General features: G+C 38.2%; 1 protein-coding gene across 2 annotated transcripts in view; it reads left to right on the top strand.

Moving 5' to 3' along the window:
* Positions 1 to 3308: 3308 nt before the first annotated feature.
* LOC124798187 (E3 ubiquitin-protein ligase Topors) overlaps positions 3309 to 14407 on the top strand; it is a 96823-nt gene continuing 85724 nt past the window's right edge. Inside the window, exons 1-2 of one of the 2 annotated variants that reach the window (XM_047261483.1) lie at positions 3309 to 3469; positions 4010 to 4148. The gene's annotated coding sequence lies outside the window, so the exon portion shown is untranslated. The other variant, XM_047261484.1, reaches the window with a different exon arrangement.

Raw genomic sequence — 14407 nt, 5'->3', positions numbered from 1 at the left:
CTGGCTGGTGGTATTGCTGCATCTGCTGCAGAGGTGTTTTGGTCTGTCCTGCGCCTTGTAGCGTCTGTGGCCTGCTACGACATCTGTGGCAGTGAGACTATTTCGCTGCATAGCAGCGAAAAATAGTGGTAGCACTACACGAATTTCATGTCTCTAGGATGAGCCAGGCAAGACCAATAACACTGTATTCATTTTGTTTTGTATACACTTCTGGGTCAAAACATCTCATTTTTTTACGTTCCACAAAGATTTATCCAAATTTTACTTTCATTTATGAAGCTGAGTCAAAAAGCCGATAATTCCCAATGAATATTACGTCTTTCACATCACAGCTCTGCCACATGAGGGTGTATTCACATTGTCTGTCATGTCATTTCACTGTAATTCACTTAGCCCAATTGAGATGATGGAAGTGATGTTATAATTTACCGTTCATGATACAAAAAGTCAGGGTATACTATCGGAATTGAGAAATTAATAATGATAAAACCAAAGCAAACTCCATAACATATGTTCTTGATTAATTTTGTGTGGTAAAATGCTTTGAATAGAAATAGTATTATCGAACATCGACATTTAATTGCCAGCGAAAATATATACACAAAAACACATCAAACAATGTTTATAAGGGAATAATAGGGCCTGTCTGCTTTATCCATTATGTTCCCCCCTCCCTCCAATTGCATAACTAATAACTTCATTAACAACTGTAGTTTTCTTCTTCATTACAGCTGACTTTTCACTTAAAATATTATTTAATGAAAATGGCTTCATCAACTTTTTTCTTTTTTATAAACTGCGTGAACATCAGATCTGTTTTTTATTGCAAAATTTAAATCATTTTTCGTTTTCAGGTATCTGACCTCGCCTGTGGAAGAACACTCAATGGAAAAAATATCCAAATTGTTATAGAACATTTGCAGTTTGCCACGAAAACAAAGTAAAATAATAAAATACAGATACGAAATTCACTACTATAATAAGGGTGAACACAGCAAAAATAAGTTAACTTTCGATGTTAGCAGACAATGACACTGCTAAAGCTTTCTTCCTGAAAAAAGGCCAGTTCACACTGACCATCATATCACATGACATCAAAACACTCCACCATTTCAAGTGGTGGTATTCACATGGGCCATAAACGGATCGTCATGTCATGTCACGGTTTCTCAGGAAGAAAGTTTTGATGGTGTCATCTTTTGATGGGACTTGACATTACGTGATGGACAGTGTGAACACAACCTATCATATCGGTTCAGGGATGTGGTGCGACAGCCATTGTTAATTAGCCTAAACCTTGAAGTGACATGATGAGCATGATGTCAGGTGACAATCCATTGCATGAATGTCGCCATTTGAAATGCATTGTGAAATGTTTTGATGTGACTTGATGTGCATGACAGCCAGTGTGGACTCACCATGCTCTTGTTGTTTACACAGCGCCATTTTAAGTTTGAAATTAGCTAAAAAATTCAAATGCCCCAGAGCTTTTTGACACTCACTGTACAACCTGGTATAATTTTTCCTTCATTATTGGCTATATTTATGGTACTAATTGTAGGACAATATACACTGGTCATCACAGCACTGTCACATCAGGGTGTATTCACACTGCTTGTCACATCACATCACATCACATCAAAGTATGGGAGGGATGAGAGGGTGGCTGTGCATTGAGAAGAAATGTGCTTGGGGTCACTTGCTCAATAGCGGACGCTGATGTGAGTTGTCAGAACTTCATTCCCGGGAAACTTTGATGGTGCCATAACATGATGTGATGTGACAGCGAGCATGAATGCCGCCATTTGAAATGCATTCTGAAATGTTTTAATGTGTCATGATGTGATGGCAATTGTGAATTTGTTTCATTGGGTTCTTAATCACTTCATAGTTAAAAATGTGTGGTGCTGTTTGCAATACTACCCAGAGACTAAATGTCATCATATCAATTTGAAAATTTCGGGAAAGTAGATGCCAATGCACACTGGCTGTCATGTCGCGACATGTCACAACACATTACCATTGAACAATTCATCTCCAATGGCGGCATTCCCACTGGCCGTCACGTCACGTCGCGTCATGTCGAGGCACCGTCTGGGTTCCTCGGTAACAAAGTTTTGATGGATGACGTCACAGTGTGTTGTCCAGCATGTGACCCTCATGTGCATTTCCTCCCAATACCCTACCATTATCTTATCACCGTCACTTCTTTTTGTCATGCTTTCGTTAGATCGTCATGCAAAAATCAAACAATGGAAAATCCATGATGGACTGTGACAATATTATGAAAAGGAAAGTTGCTATTCACCATAAAGCGGACATGCTGAGCCGCAGATAGGCACAACAAATAGAGTGTCACAAATAAGCTTTCGGCCTGTATGGCCTTCGTAAAAAATAGACCACACACACACACACACACACACACACACAAGCAAACGCAACTCACACACACACGTGACTGCAGCCTCTTACAACCGAAGGCGGCTTCAGTTGTCAGAGTCCGCAGGCGTGTGTGTATGAATTGCGTTTGCGTGCGTGTTTATCTATATCTGTCGTCTATTTTTTACGAACGCCATACTGGTCGAAAGCTTATTTCTGACAGTCTTTTTCTTGTGCCCATCTGCAACTCAACGTCTTCGCTATGGGTAGCAACTTTCCTTTTCATAATATTGTTTCGTAGATCGTGGCTTTCGTGGTTGGTATCAGTTGTTCTGCATCTTGGTTATTCGTTCTTTGCTATTGATCCTTGTGACTTCTTATTACTTGTTATAGACTGAAGACAGCTGAGGACAGCCATGTGAGTTAAGATCACGTGACTTGAATTGACTTGACGTGACTTAACGTGACACAGACAGAGTGAATACAACATGACGTGACGGTGACGTGACTGAAGTTGAATTGGCCTCCTGCTTTTTAATGGCAGAAGGTAATTGGGCTGAAGCAGTTGAATTCATGGATTCAACTCAGTGCTTCATGATAAATTCGACTTCAAAATTCTGAAAATTATATTATATGCTTTTTCATTGAATTTGATTCACCTAGGATAAATATATCACGTTTCATTTTAAAATTATTGTATTTTTCTCGCTATTTTATCTTTACTGTAGATATTTATCAGTTGTGTTTAATAAAGTCAAATGCGATAAATTTATTATTTAGTTAAAATTTCTTTAATACCTTACGTAATTAGTCGTAGTAAGGAATTTCAGTTTTCATTCTTTATTATGTTTTTATTTTTTTACCGAAGGTCAAAGATTCGTTGGTGCACCGAAAAGTTTGATGTCTTTCTCCATCGTTGGAAAGTTTTGTGATTGATGGATTTGTGTTTGAGATGTTAGGTTCCAGCTGATGTTATTTGGAATAAGATTATTTATATTAATTCAAGTATCAGAGTGTTTTGTGCGTTGTACATATAAACAATCGCTGGTCCCGTTTTCCGCATAGTTGTGTGCCTTTTCTTATATTTTGTGTAAGTGTTACACAGCCAAACAGAATATATGGGGTTGCGTTGTTTGAGATTGTAAAATCGGATCCTTATTCGTATTTCATGATATTATATTTGTATTTCATGATATTATGTTTGTATTTCATGATATTATAAGAAAGTGCCAGAAAGATGTGGAGTGTCGAAAAGAGCGGACATCGTTATTCAGGCTTTGCATAAGAGAGTTACAATTCCATGTCATTGTATTACACCCTTTCTATGTGTTACGAATGTATATCGATTAGTGTTGCTGTGAAAGACAGAGCTTATTACGGTCTCCAGTGTCATTACTGTCCAAGTAAAAGATAGTTACGCTAACATAGGTGAACCTCTCATCTGTCATCAGTGAAGTGCCGTATGTCGCCAAGTTATCAGTTTTCATATATTGTGTTTGGCCTGTCTTCCTGCATTGGTAGTGAATTGTTGCTAACAGATAAGTGTGTTACATTTTTATAGTTATGTTGTGGATATTATAACAACAGCAGCTGTTGATTGTACGTTTATTTTATCGTAATCGTATTCCAGAATTTCATTTTGGAAGAAGAAAGTGGCACCTGCGGCTTTTTTAAGAGGAGACTGCTCGACTCAATGCTGCCGTTTCACCCTAACCACTTCATTTTGACATGAATTTTGCGTAGGAAACAGTGCCGAGAGATCATACAAGGTAATGTGTCAAATCGTATTTGTGCCGTATTAGTGATGTAGGTGTATTATATCCACGGGTTATAAGTAGTTTAGTAAGCTGTGCAAATTATATATCTCATCATTACCTAGTCAACATATTTTGATTATGCTTCCAGTTTGCTAACTAGGTACACATGCGATTAAGTAACATGTCTGTGAAGAAATGTAATATTCTAGCCACTGAATGAAATGTTAATACGTATACTCATGAAATCAGTTGCAGCACAATAAGTTTTCATGAAGAACCATTTGTTGTTATACTATATATCGATGGCTGCTTGGATAAAAAGGCTGTACCTTCAGTTCCCAATAAACCAGGATATAAAATACAAATTCATCAGTGTTGATATTACTTAGAGACAGAAAATAAAAAAATACAAGTCAAAGGAGGCTATTGTTTGTGAGTGGGTGTGTTCTTGTGTTTATGCACAGTGAAAATAACTTGAATGAGAAAACAAGCACGTTCTGGAAATGTATGGACATCATTAGTTCTTTGTGTGTGCCACATAGACCGAAAACTAAAAAAAAAACTAACTTTTGTGCATAAGTTCATTCATTTTGTCTAGAAGAGTAGTGATTTGAGGCATTCTTATGTTAAGGGTACAAAGTACTAATTGCACAATGTTGCTAAATATGTTATTAAGTAGGCTACATATCACAATTAAAAGACAAATAATGGAAAGCATAATTTTAAATGTAGGACTAATCATTAACTCCATTTTTCATAACGTAATAATGATGTATAGAAAGAAAGATATTCTGGCATGAAGTGTAATGCTAGCCCACTTGGCTGTAAAATAATGTGAAGTCTCGGTGAGGTTCAGATGTTACAGTTTGATCATGAGTTCCTGAAACAAACTGATTTGAGTGGGAAATATCCATTAAAACATTGATTGTACAAGGTCTGTATTTATTATTAGTGTGTGACATTATGACAACATCAAAGGGGGCCATTTCTAGTTTGGAAATAACTTATTTTTCCTGCATTACTTGACAAAACGTGACAGTTATATTATGTAGGAAATACTCCTAGTATTCTACAAAATATTATTTATTCGATAATGAATCAGATTTAGGCTATCTAGCCCATCAACAGGTGTCACCTTTGTTACACAGTACAGAATGTCTGACACTAATTTGACTTCTTGGCATTCTGCTGGAACATCTTAATACAAATAAAAAATGTAAGTCCAGATCATAGTAATTTTAATTTTACAAGTGGTTACCAGTTTCGGTTATGTAACAACCAAATCATTTTCAGATGTTTTTCTGAAGTAAATTACCCAAAATCAGTCAATCATAACAAAATAAAATAACCTTTTACTACAGTGTCTCGTACCTTTATTATTTGTTTATTTATTCACCCAGGGATCATCTTACCAAAGATACTCATTTTGTCATCATAATATAGTGAGAAGAAACATCTCAAAAAATGTACATACACACGGAATATATACACTGGGGTGACAAACCATGGGATAGGGAAATGCACATATACTGATGGCGATAGTATTGCTTACACAAGGTATAAAAGGGCAGTAACTTGGTGGAGCTGTCATTTGTACTCAGGAGCTTCGTGAGAGATTATGAGCACACAGTGGGAATTAAGACTTTGAACATGGAATGGTAGTGGCAGCTAAATGCATGGGACACTCTTTTTTGAAAATTTTTAGGGAATTCAGTATTCACAGATCTGCAAAGCCAAGAGCGTGCTGAGAAAACCAAATTTCAGGCATTACCTCTCACCACAGACAATGCAGTGGCTGACACCCTTCACGTAACAGCTGAGAGTAGTGGCATTAACACTGTAAAATAACCACAGACGTCAATGTGGGATGTATGAAGAATGTATCCATTAAGACATTGCAGCGAAATTTGGCGTTAATGAGCTGTGGCAGTAGATGACCCACGCAAGTACCTTTGCTAATAGCACGACATTACCTGAAGTGCCTCTCCTTGAACATGACCACAGTGGTTGGACTTAGATGACTGGACAACTGATGAGTCATGATTTTGTTTGGTAAGAGCTGATGGTAGGGTTTAAGTGTGGTGCAGCCCCCATGAAGCAATGGACCCAAGCTGTAAACAAGGCGCTGTACAAGCTGTTGGTGACTCCATAATGGTGTACATGAAATGGGCTGGGTCCTGTAGTCCAACTGAACCCATCATTGACTGGAAATCATTGTTTTCTGCCACTTGGAGACCATTGCCAGCCATTCACGGACTTCATGATCCCAAACAAAGATGAAAATTTTATGGTGACAGTGATCCATATCACCAGGCCACAATTGTTCACGATTGGTTTGAAGATCATTCTGGTCAATGTGGCCACCCAGATTGCCCGACAGGAATCCCATCGAATGTTTATGGAACATAATTGTGAGGTCAGTTCGTGCACGAAATCCTGCAGCAACAACACTTTTCACAATTATGGATGTTATAGAGGCAGCATGGTTCAATATTTACGTAGGGGACTTCCATTGACCTGTTGAGTACATGCCATGTCGAATTATTGTACTATGCCTGGCAAAAGGAGTTCTGATGTGATGTTAGGAGGCACCCCATGACTTTGGTCACCTCAGTGTATGTATTCTTTATGAGGACGGTTGGCTGTGACCTTGATGAAGGAACTGTCCTGCAACTTGGTTGAAGTGTTGTAGGAACACTACAGGAAACCTAAACCAGGCTGACAGGACAGGGCAAACTCCATTCTTCCAAATGTGAGGTAAATATCCTAACAACTGCAATGTCTCATGCAGGTGGTCCATGTTGTGCAATGTTCTTTGATATTAACAATTTTTCCCTTCATCACTGCACACCCACTGGTGGCTCCAGAGCCATGAGCTGCTATACACCTTGCACTAATTTGTCTGATTGGAAAACTGACTCCATGCCCAAACGCATGCAGTATTTGTCATGCATGTCTTCATGTTCTCTCCTCAGTCCATCTGAAAAACTGCATCAGCATCCCCCATGATGAGTGAGAACTTGAACCCAGGAGAATGACAAGACATTTGTACCTTGCACTATACATGTTGGCACATGATTTTCTTGCAAAAGGGTCGTTCCATTTCAGTTCAACCAGAGGCTCCAGCTCATAGTCTCAGATTTGACTGAAATTCAGTACACTAATTCTACCATGTGTGGAACACTCGTGTACAAAGTATTAGTTTCCCCTGCCAATTAGTTCCAGAATTATGACTTGTGAAAGAAGGTGGCGTGACCCGGAAATTGCAACTCACATCTGGCAATCTATCTTCAGACCCAACTTCAGGTCTTAATAACTTTGGAACTATTCCACACAGTCCAGTGAAATATTTACAACCCAGTAACATCCATTTAGAGAACACACTCCATGCATCAAAACACCAACATATTTCTGAGGGAAAATAAAAAATTCCAAAATGTGATTAAAAAAATGTAATTCGTTAAAAGGTACATATTGTAGGTGCCCTCTATGCCAAATATAATTCACTCAAAAACGGTATAACTTTTTTTGTGGTAAGCTTAATGTAGCCTTACACACACAGAACTCATCATGCCCATATCAGTCACAAAAACTGAGTTACATGCACATGAAAATACAAAAATTTGAAAAATTACCTGAAAAACATAGATTTTCTAAGTGTGGTAGCACAAAAGGGACAAGTGGTATCCGAGCTAATTTTCACACACGGCATAAGTAGACCATAATGATATATATCTCAAAATTTCAGCTTGTTATTGCAAGACATTTGTGTACAATGGAAATTAACAGATGTATTTGGTGATGTGGCCATTGTTCCACAACACAATTTTGTAAAAAGATATCGTAAACTGTTCTGCCTCTTCTTATCCTCTCTCACAACTGTTTAATCATTAAGCAACAATGTATAGACAGATTAACACAACCTATCATTAATGTTTACTGTACCTTAACTGCTAAAAACCAGTCGATTGTGCTTCGAACAGAAGTTCTCCCACACTTTAGCCACTGTACTCTGTATATTGAGTGTCAAATTGTACTGTCTTCCTGACACTGTGGTAGGAGCTGGAACTGTCATAAGAATATATTCAAAAGGAATCCAACACCTGTCTGCCAAATGTGGCCAATGAAATGATCTTGCTAGTGCCATGAAGTTCACAAATAAATCACCTTCTGCTTCACAGCACTCTGCAACACATCCTAAGTACCATTTGTCATTATAAACAGCAATAACATAGCAACCTGGTTGTATGTTGCTGCTTTTGCTTCTGAATCCTGAGTCACACACTCTGTGAAGACACATGGGGTCTTGTGTAGCAGGGGATACAACCCGTCGGCTTTGAACAATGACGTCATTCCTTAGTCGTAGATAGTAATGTCTTCACTTCGAGGCATAGATAATAAAGCAGTTCTGTGTTCTAATAAGCCCTATCATTAAAATAATTGAATGTGAATCTAAAAGCGATCGTTTATCTATATTTCACTATTTTACCATATTTCACTTTCTTATTCCACCAATATGCTTCAGTAGCTGATAAGTGTTTTTTGGCTTATTAAAAAAAAATCTCACGAGATAGAATAAACTGATCCTACTTTATTAAGCAATCAATAAAAAAACTAAACTAAAACATAGCAGCAAAAGCTGTTTTTTTATTGATTGCTTAATAAAGTAGGATCAGTTTATTCTAAACTAAAACATAGCAGCAAAAGCTGTTTTTTTATTGATTGCTTAATAAAGTAGGATCAGTTTATTCTATCTCATGAGATTTTTTTTTTTTAAAGGCCAAAAAACACTTATCAGCTACTGAAGGGAGCTACAACACTAAGAAGAATCGCTTCTTGGCTTTTGACAAGATCAATGTTTATCTCTCTCGCATTCCTTTGTTTCTCAACATTCTCCTCAGCTCTTTCATCTTTGTAATACATGCTCTCTGGCGACTTGTGATGTCATTGTTCAAAGCCGACGGGTTGTATCCCCTGCTACACTAGACCCGACACATGTTGTGCATGAACCTATAGTTATAACCGGACAGTCTGCTCATCTGCACATTGTCAGAGTCCGCTGGAGAGAAGTGTTGATGGCTCCTTGTGCCTGCAACAGTTTTAACATGTTCAAGTCTGCTTTTTAGCAACTCTAATGATTCCCAACAATTGCTGCAGCTTTATCTGAAACAAGCTGTCTGCATCATCACTATTACTTGCTAAATCATGTTAAAGGAAACGTAACCAAATACATCTGTCAACTTTTATTGTACACAAATGCCTTGCAATAACAAGTTGAAATTTTGCCACATATTATATTATGGTCTACTTATGCAGTGTTTGAAATTTGGCTTGGATATCACTTGTCCCTCTTGTGCTACCACACTTAGAAAATCCATGTTTTTCAGGTAATTTTTCAAATTTTTATATTTTCGTGTGCATGTAACTCAGTTTTTGTGACTGATATGGGCATGATGAGTTCCGTGTGTGTTTAGGCCACATTAAGCTTACCACAAAAAATGTATACCCTTTTTGAGTGAATTATATTTGGCATAGAGAGCACCTACAATATGTACCTTTTAATGTATTACGTTTCTTTAATCACATTTTGGAATTTTTTATTTTCCCTCAGTTATAAGTTGTTGGTGTTTGATTCATAGAGTGTGTTCTCTAAGTGGATGTTACTGGGTTGTAGAAATTTCACTGGACTGTGTGGAATAGTTCCAAAGTTAATAAGACCTGAAGTTGGGTCTGAAGATAGATTGCCAGATGCGGGTTGCAATTTCTGGGTCACGCTACCTTCTTTCACAAGTCATAATTCTAAACAAATTGGCAGGGGAAACTAATACTTTGTACACTAGTGTTCCACCCATGGTAGAATTAGTGTACTGAATTTCAGTCAAATCTGAGACTATGAGCTGGAGCCCCTGGTTGAACTGACATGGAATGACCCAAAAGCATTACAGTTTTGTAGTGTGGAAATATTACCCCTTTTCATTATGGACCACTAATCTGAATTCTCTACACAATTATTATGAGTGTTTTAGCTGCCTTTTTAAACAGATTTACTGTAGTAATCATTTTTCTCCTAAGACAATTTATTATACAGTTTTATTCCTTAAGAGAGAATGCTGTTTTGAGTTTCTTTGTTTGTTTTTCCGTGATAAATGTGAGTCCAGGCAGGCTCTTGTTCCATGATCATTGTGTATAGAACTACTAGTGAAGTACTTTTCCCTGATATGTAAAACAGGTTAGTGGATATCCTCACTTTGCGCGGTAAAGACACCCAATTTTTTTAAACAGCTGTTTATAATAAGCCCTACTAATGCTTCTCATTATTGTTCTAATGGACCTTTTTGCCATTTAAAAAGTATGCCCTTGTATTGTGTCTTTGATCCCCAGAAAAGAATCCCATAGCTGAGAATTTAGTGTATGTAGAAATAGTATGTTACTGCAAGACATTAGCTGTTACAAACTGATGGCTGGACCCTGCTAGCAAAACGTGCTGATGACATTCTTCTTGCGAGCATCTTTGTTTTTTCATTCCATCTTAAATAACACCCAATACTCACCCCTAAAAATGTGGTGTTTGTTACACTGTTTATGAACTCTGCGTAATGTGACATAATTGTGTTTCCTCCTATTATGCCGAAATGTGTACTGTTTGTATTCTCTATGTTTAGTATTAATTTATTACAAACTGCCCAAAAATAAACAACCTTGAGGGTTTCATTTACTTTGTCTAATAGGAGATCTGGTGATTTATCAGTGACAGTGATGTTGCTGTTATTGGCAAAGATAACTTTTTCTCCAAGTCTTATACTGTCTGGGGAATGGTATTAGACCCAATACACTATCCTGAGGAACACCTATGTTTATATGTTTCTTGTCTGACAAATTTATCAGCAGGAGATGTGTGAACTCGTATCTTCTGCACCTTGTCTTCCAAGTAAGACTGGAACCACAGATTTGCTATTCCTCTCACACATGGTGCTTATAACATGTTTAGTAGTATTGTATGGTGAACAGCATCAAAAGACTTTGGCGAGTCTAAGAATATACCTGTAACAGAGTCATTGTTGTTAAGGCATTAAAATACCAATTTTTGTGAACTCGGTAATGGCCAATGTACTTCTCCTACTTGGGAAACCAAAATTTGCTTCATTAAAAATGTTGTGTGTATTTTATGTAATTTATTAGTCTACCTTTCATTATTGATTCATTTAATTTTTGAGGATGCAGGCAGTGGTGAAGTTTACAGTTCTCCCCAAATGACCTTTCTTTAGTAAGAGCACAATTCGTTCATACTTTAGATACTCCGGAAAGATTGCAGTAAGTTCACCATCAAAAGATGATCGGCTATGAGGACCAACGTGTTTTTCTTGTACAGTTGCTATCCGATTTCCTCTGTGCAATTGTTGGAAACTGACAGCATCTGTATACTGTTTCACATAGTGAATGTGAACTTAAAGTGAAGTCTGTTGTGTCTGGGCATACATGCATAGGATTTGTTTGTTTATTCTTGTAAATAATGTGATTGGAGACCCTAATTGATTACACAATGGTAATTTTAGATGCGAATTGACTCATTCCACATTATAGTGAGGTACTTCTGCATTTGGGTAGTGTTACAAAGCAGGCAGCCATAATCACTTTTGCAGTGGCAATGTGGTTCTTAAATTTGTATATGCACAGGGTTGCCACAAGTTCTGGAAATCAGGAAAATATCAGGGAAATTTGAAAAAAAGAGCTGGAAATATCTCGTTTTTGTCTCAGTAGATGAAATGGTTTGTTTACTGAGATGTCATGCATCGTTGCTGTCTGGATGCGGCTGAGTACATCCACTGCTTTCCTACTCCCTCATTCTTAACCCTAGGATGGCTAAGGGGGGGGGGGGAGGGGGGGTTCGTTGAACCCACAATTTTTTTATGTCCCCTGCTTTTGCCCAAGTAACTTTCATACTACATATTCCCTTTGAGTTATTGTTTGTTGGCTATTTTATGAAATGTTAGTGTCAATATATTTTATAGAAAATTCTTGCTTTGAAAGAAAAAATAAACAAACTTATTATGGGTCCAACAAACCTCCCCCCCCCCCCCCCCCCCCCCCCCGCCGCCCCCCCCCCCCCTTTAGGCTTCCATGCTATAGAAAATTTCCCTTAGTAGGATTTCGCATTTCTCATCTCTACAACAATGGAAGTTAGTTTCTCGTTGGTTGGTATTCTTGATATTCACAACAATCGGTTTACTTTCAGAGGAAGTGATTGTTGATGTCAGTCAGCTGTTATTTATCTTGTAAACTTGCAGTGAGTTAGTGCAGTTCCCAACACGTAAGCCTCCAGTAACTTTGGTGTCCTACACACCAAAAATGAAACCAAGTAAAAACTTACTGATGTTTGGCAACAGTGCACCAAGATAAAGGCACTGTTGGAGGAGAGAAGAATAAAACAGAGATAAATGCATATTATAATTCTACTAAAGGGGGAATTGATACCATTGATCAAATGGCACGTATGTACACCTGCAAGAGGGGAACAAAGAGATGACCTCTGTCTATATTTTACTCTCTCATCGACATTTGTGCTATCAATGCAACCACCATATACACCCCGCAACATCCAAGATGGAATGAAAAGAAACACAACAAATGGAAACTTTATCTTCTGCAAGCTGGGATGGAACTAGTGAAATTGCAGGTAGAAGAAAGAAGTGCCAATGCAAGAGGGTTATCTAACCAAATTGTTCAATCAATGGAGACTACTCTACAAAAGAAAATCAAAGAAGTGACAACAGAAGCACATCAGCCTCCTGCAGGGAAATATCGGTGCCATATTTGTGTAAGAAAAGCTAAAACAAAGAAGCAGAAGTACAACAATCTAAGTAAACCAAAACAGTATTGTGGACAGTGTCATAAACATGTGTGTACACACATTGAGAAAAAATTGTGAAGTGTGTCTCTTGCCTTGAAGTTGAGGACTCAGAGTAGTCTATTGTATATGAACACATCTGTATTTTGTATTTGCAATATGCCAATTTTTTATTCACTCAATCTAATATTTATAACAATTAACAACATTTATAAACTGATGCCTTAGTTAAAATACATAAACCATTTTGAAAGTTGTAATTGTTTGTCAGTAAACTTATTTAATACCTGTGGGCTCACTGAACTCCCCCTTAGGCATCCAAGTTAGAAAAAAAGGCTTGGGCGTCCTAGGGTTAATGCTTCTCCCTTTCCTACCATTCGCCTAAGCTTGCAGTCAGTGCTGCCATCACTTCTTGTCACTAGCCTAGCAGTTGCCTATGAGAGGCAGGGAGGTGTGATGAAAGGTTTGTTTGGATCTAATTCTCAGAGACTATTGATGCAGTGGCCAGAGACAGTGGTCATTTGTGCATGAGTTATGTCTTAGTGATTATATGAAAATATGTGTGCTCTCGTTTTCTGACAAAGGTTGTGGCTGAAAATTTAGTTGCGAGAGTGTGATTGTCTTTTCTAAGCACCTGTCTGCAGGTCAGTGATCACCATCACGGTGAGTTGTTGCCTATCTCCATTAGTATTTATTCTCAGAGTATTCGTGCAAGTTATCTGTTGCATGGATTGATCACCATGGTCTCATTTCATCAACGTTGTGTCTGTGACTTGTGAATACCTGTAGCTGTCCGCATGAGGGGACTTCCACGACAGGCCAAAACTGCAGGCCATTTCTGCAGGTATCTCTAACGGATCAGGATTGCTGATCTGAAGCCCATTGTTTCCCAGTAACGTGCAGGCTCTGCTGTCGGATCTAGTCTCACTGAACCGCTTGTTTACGTGTGGTATAAAGCAGCGGATTTTAATGCTTTATCCATGGACCCAGGACTGCAGTGCTCCTCGGCAGGCCAGAGGCCACGGACAGTGGATTTCAGGAATTGTGACTGTCTCACAGGAAGTACATTGTACAGTGCAGCGTTTTATAGACATTTTATTTATTGTACTACATTTTGGCACTTTGAAAGTATTTCATATATTAGAAAGTATGGGTGATAAGAAGTAGCAAATAGTGGCAGTCACTGGCAGTTAGTATGCTATTCACCCAATATCTATAAGAGGAATGACATTGATGGCAGGGAGGACACATCTGGGGAAGTTTGGCTGCCAGGTTGCAAGTCTTTGTTTAGGTGAAGCCACATTGGGCGACTTGCTTGTCGGGGATCATGAATTGATGAGGAGGACAACACAACACATAGTCCATGAGTGGAGAAAATGTTGAATCTGGGCCCACTCCATGGTAGGCGTACATTACCACTCAGCTA

This window comes from Schistocerca piceifrons, chromosome 5 (genome assembly GCF_021461385.2).
Source record: "Schistocerca piceifrons isolate TAMUIC-IGC-003096 chromosome 5, iqSchPice1.1, whole genome shotgun sequence".
NCBI classification, from domain to species: Eukaryota; Metazoa; Arthropoda; class Insecta; order Orthoptera; family Acrididae; genus Schistocerca; species Schistocerca piceifrons.
Note: the sequence above shows the minus strand (reverse complement) of the source record. Positions and strands in the feature narration are given on the sequence as shown.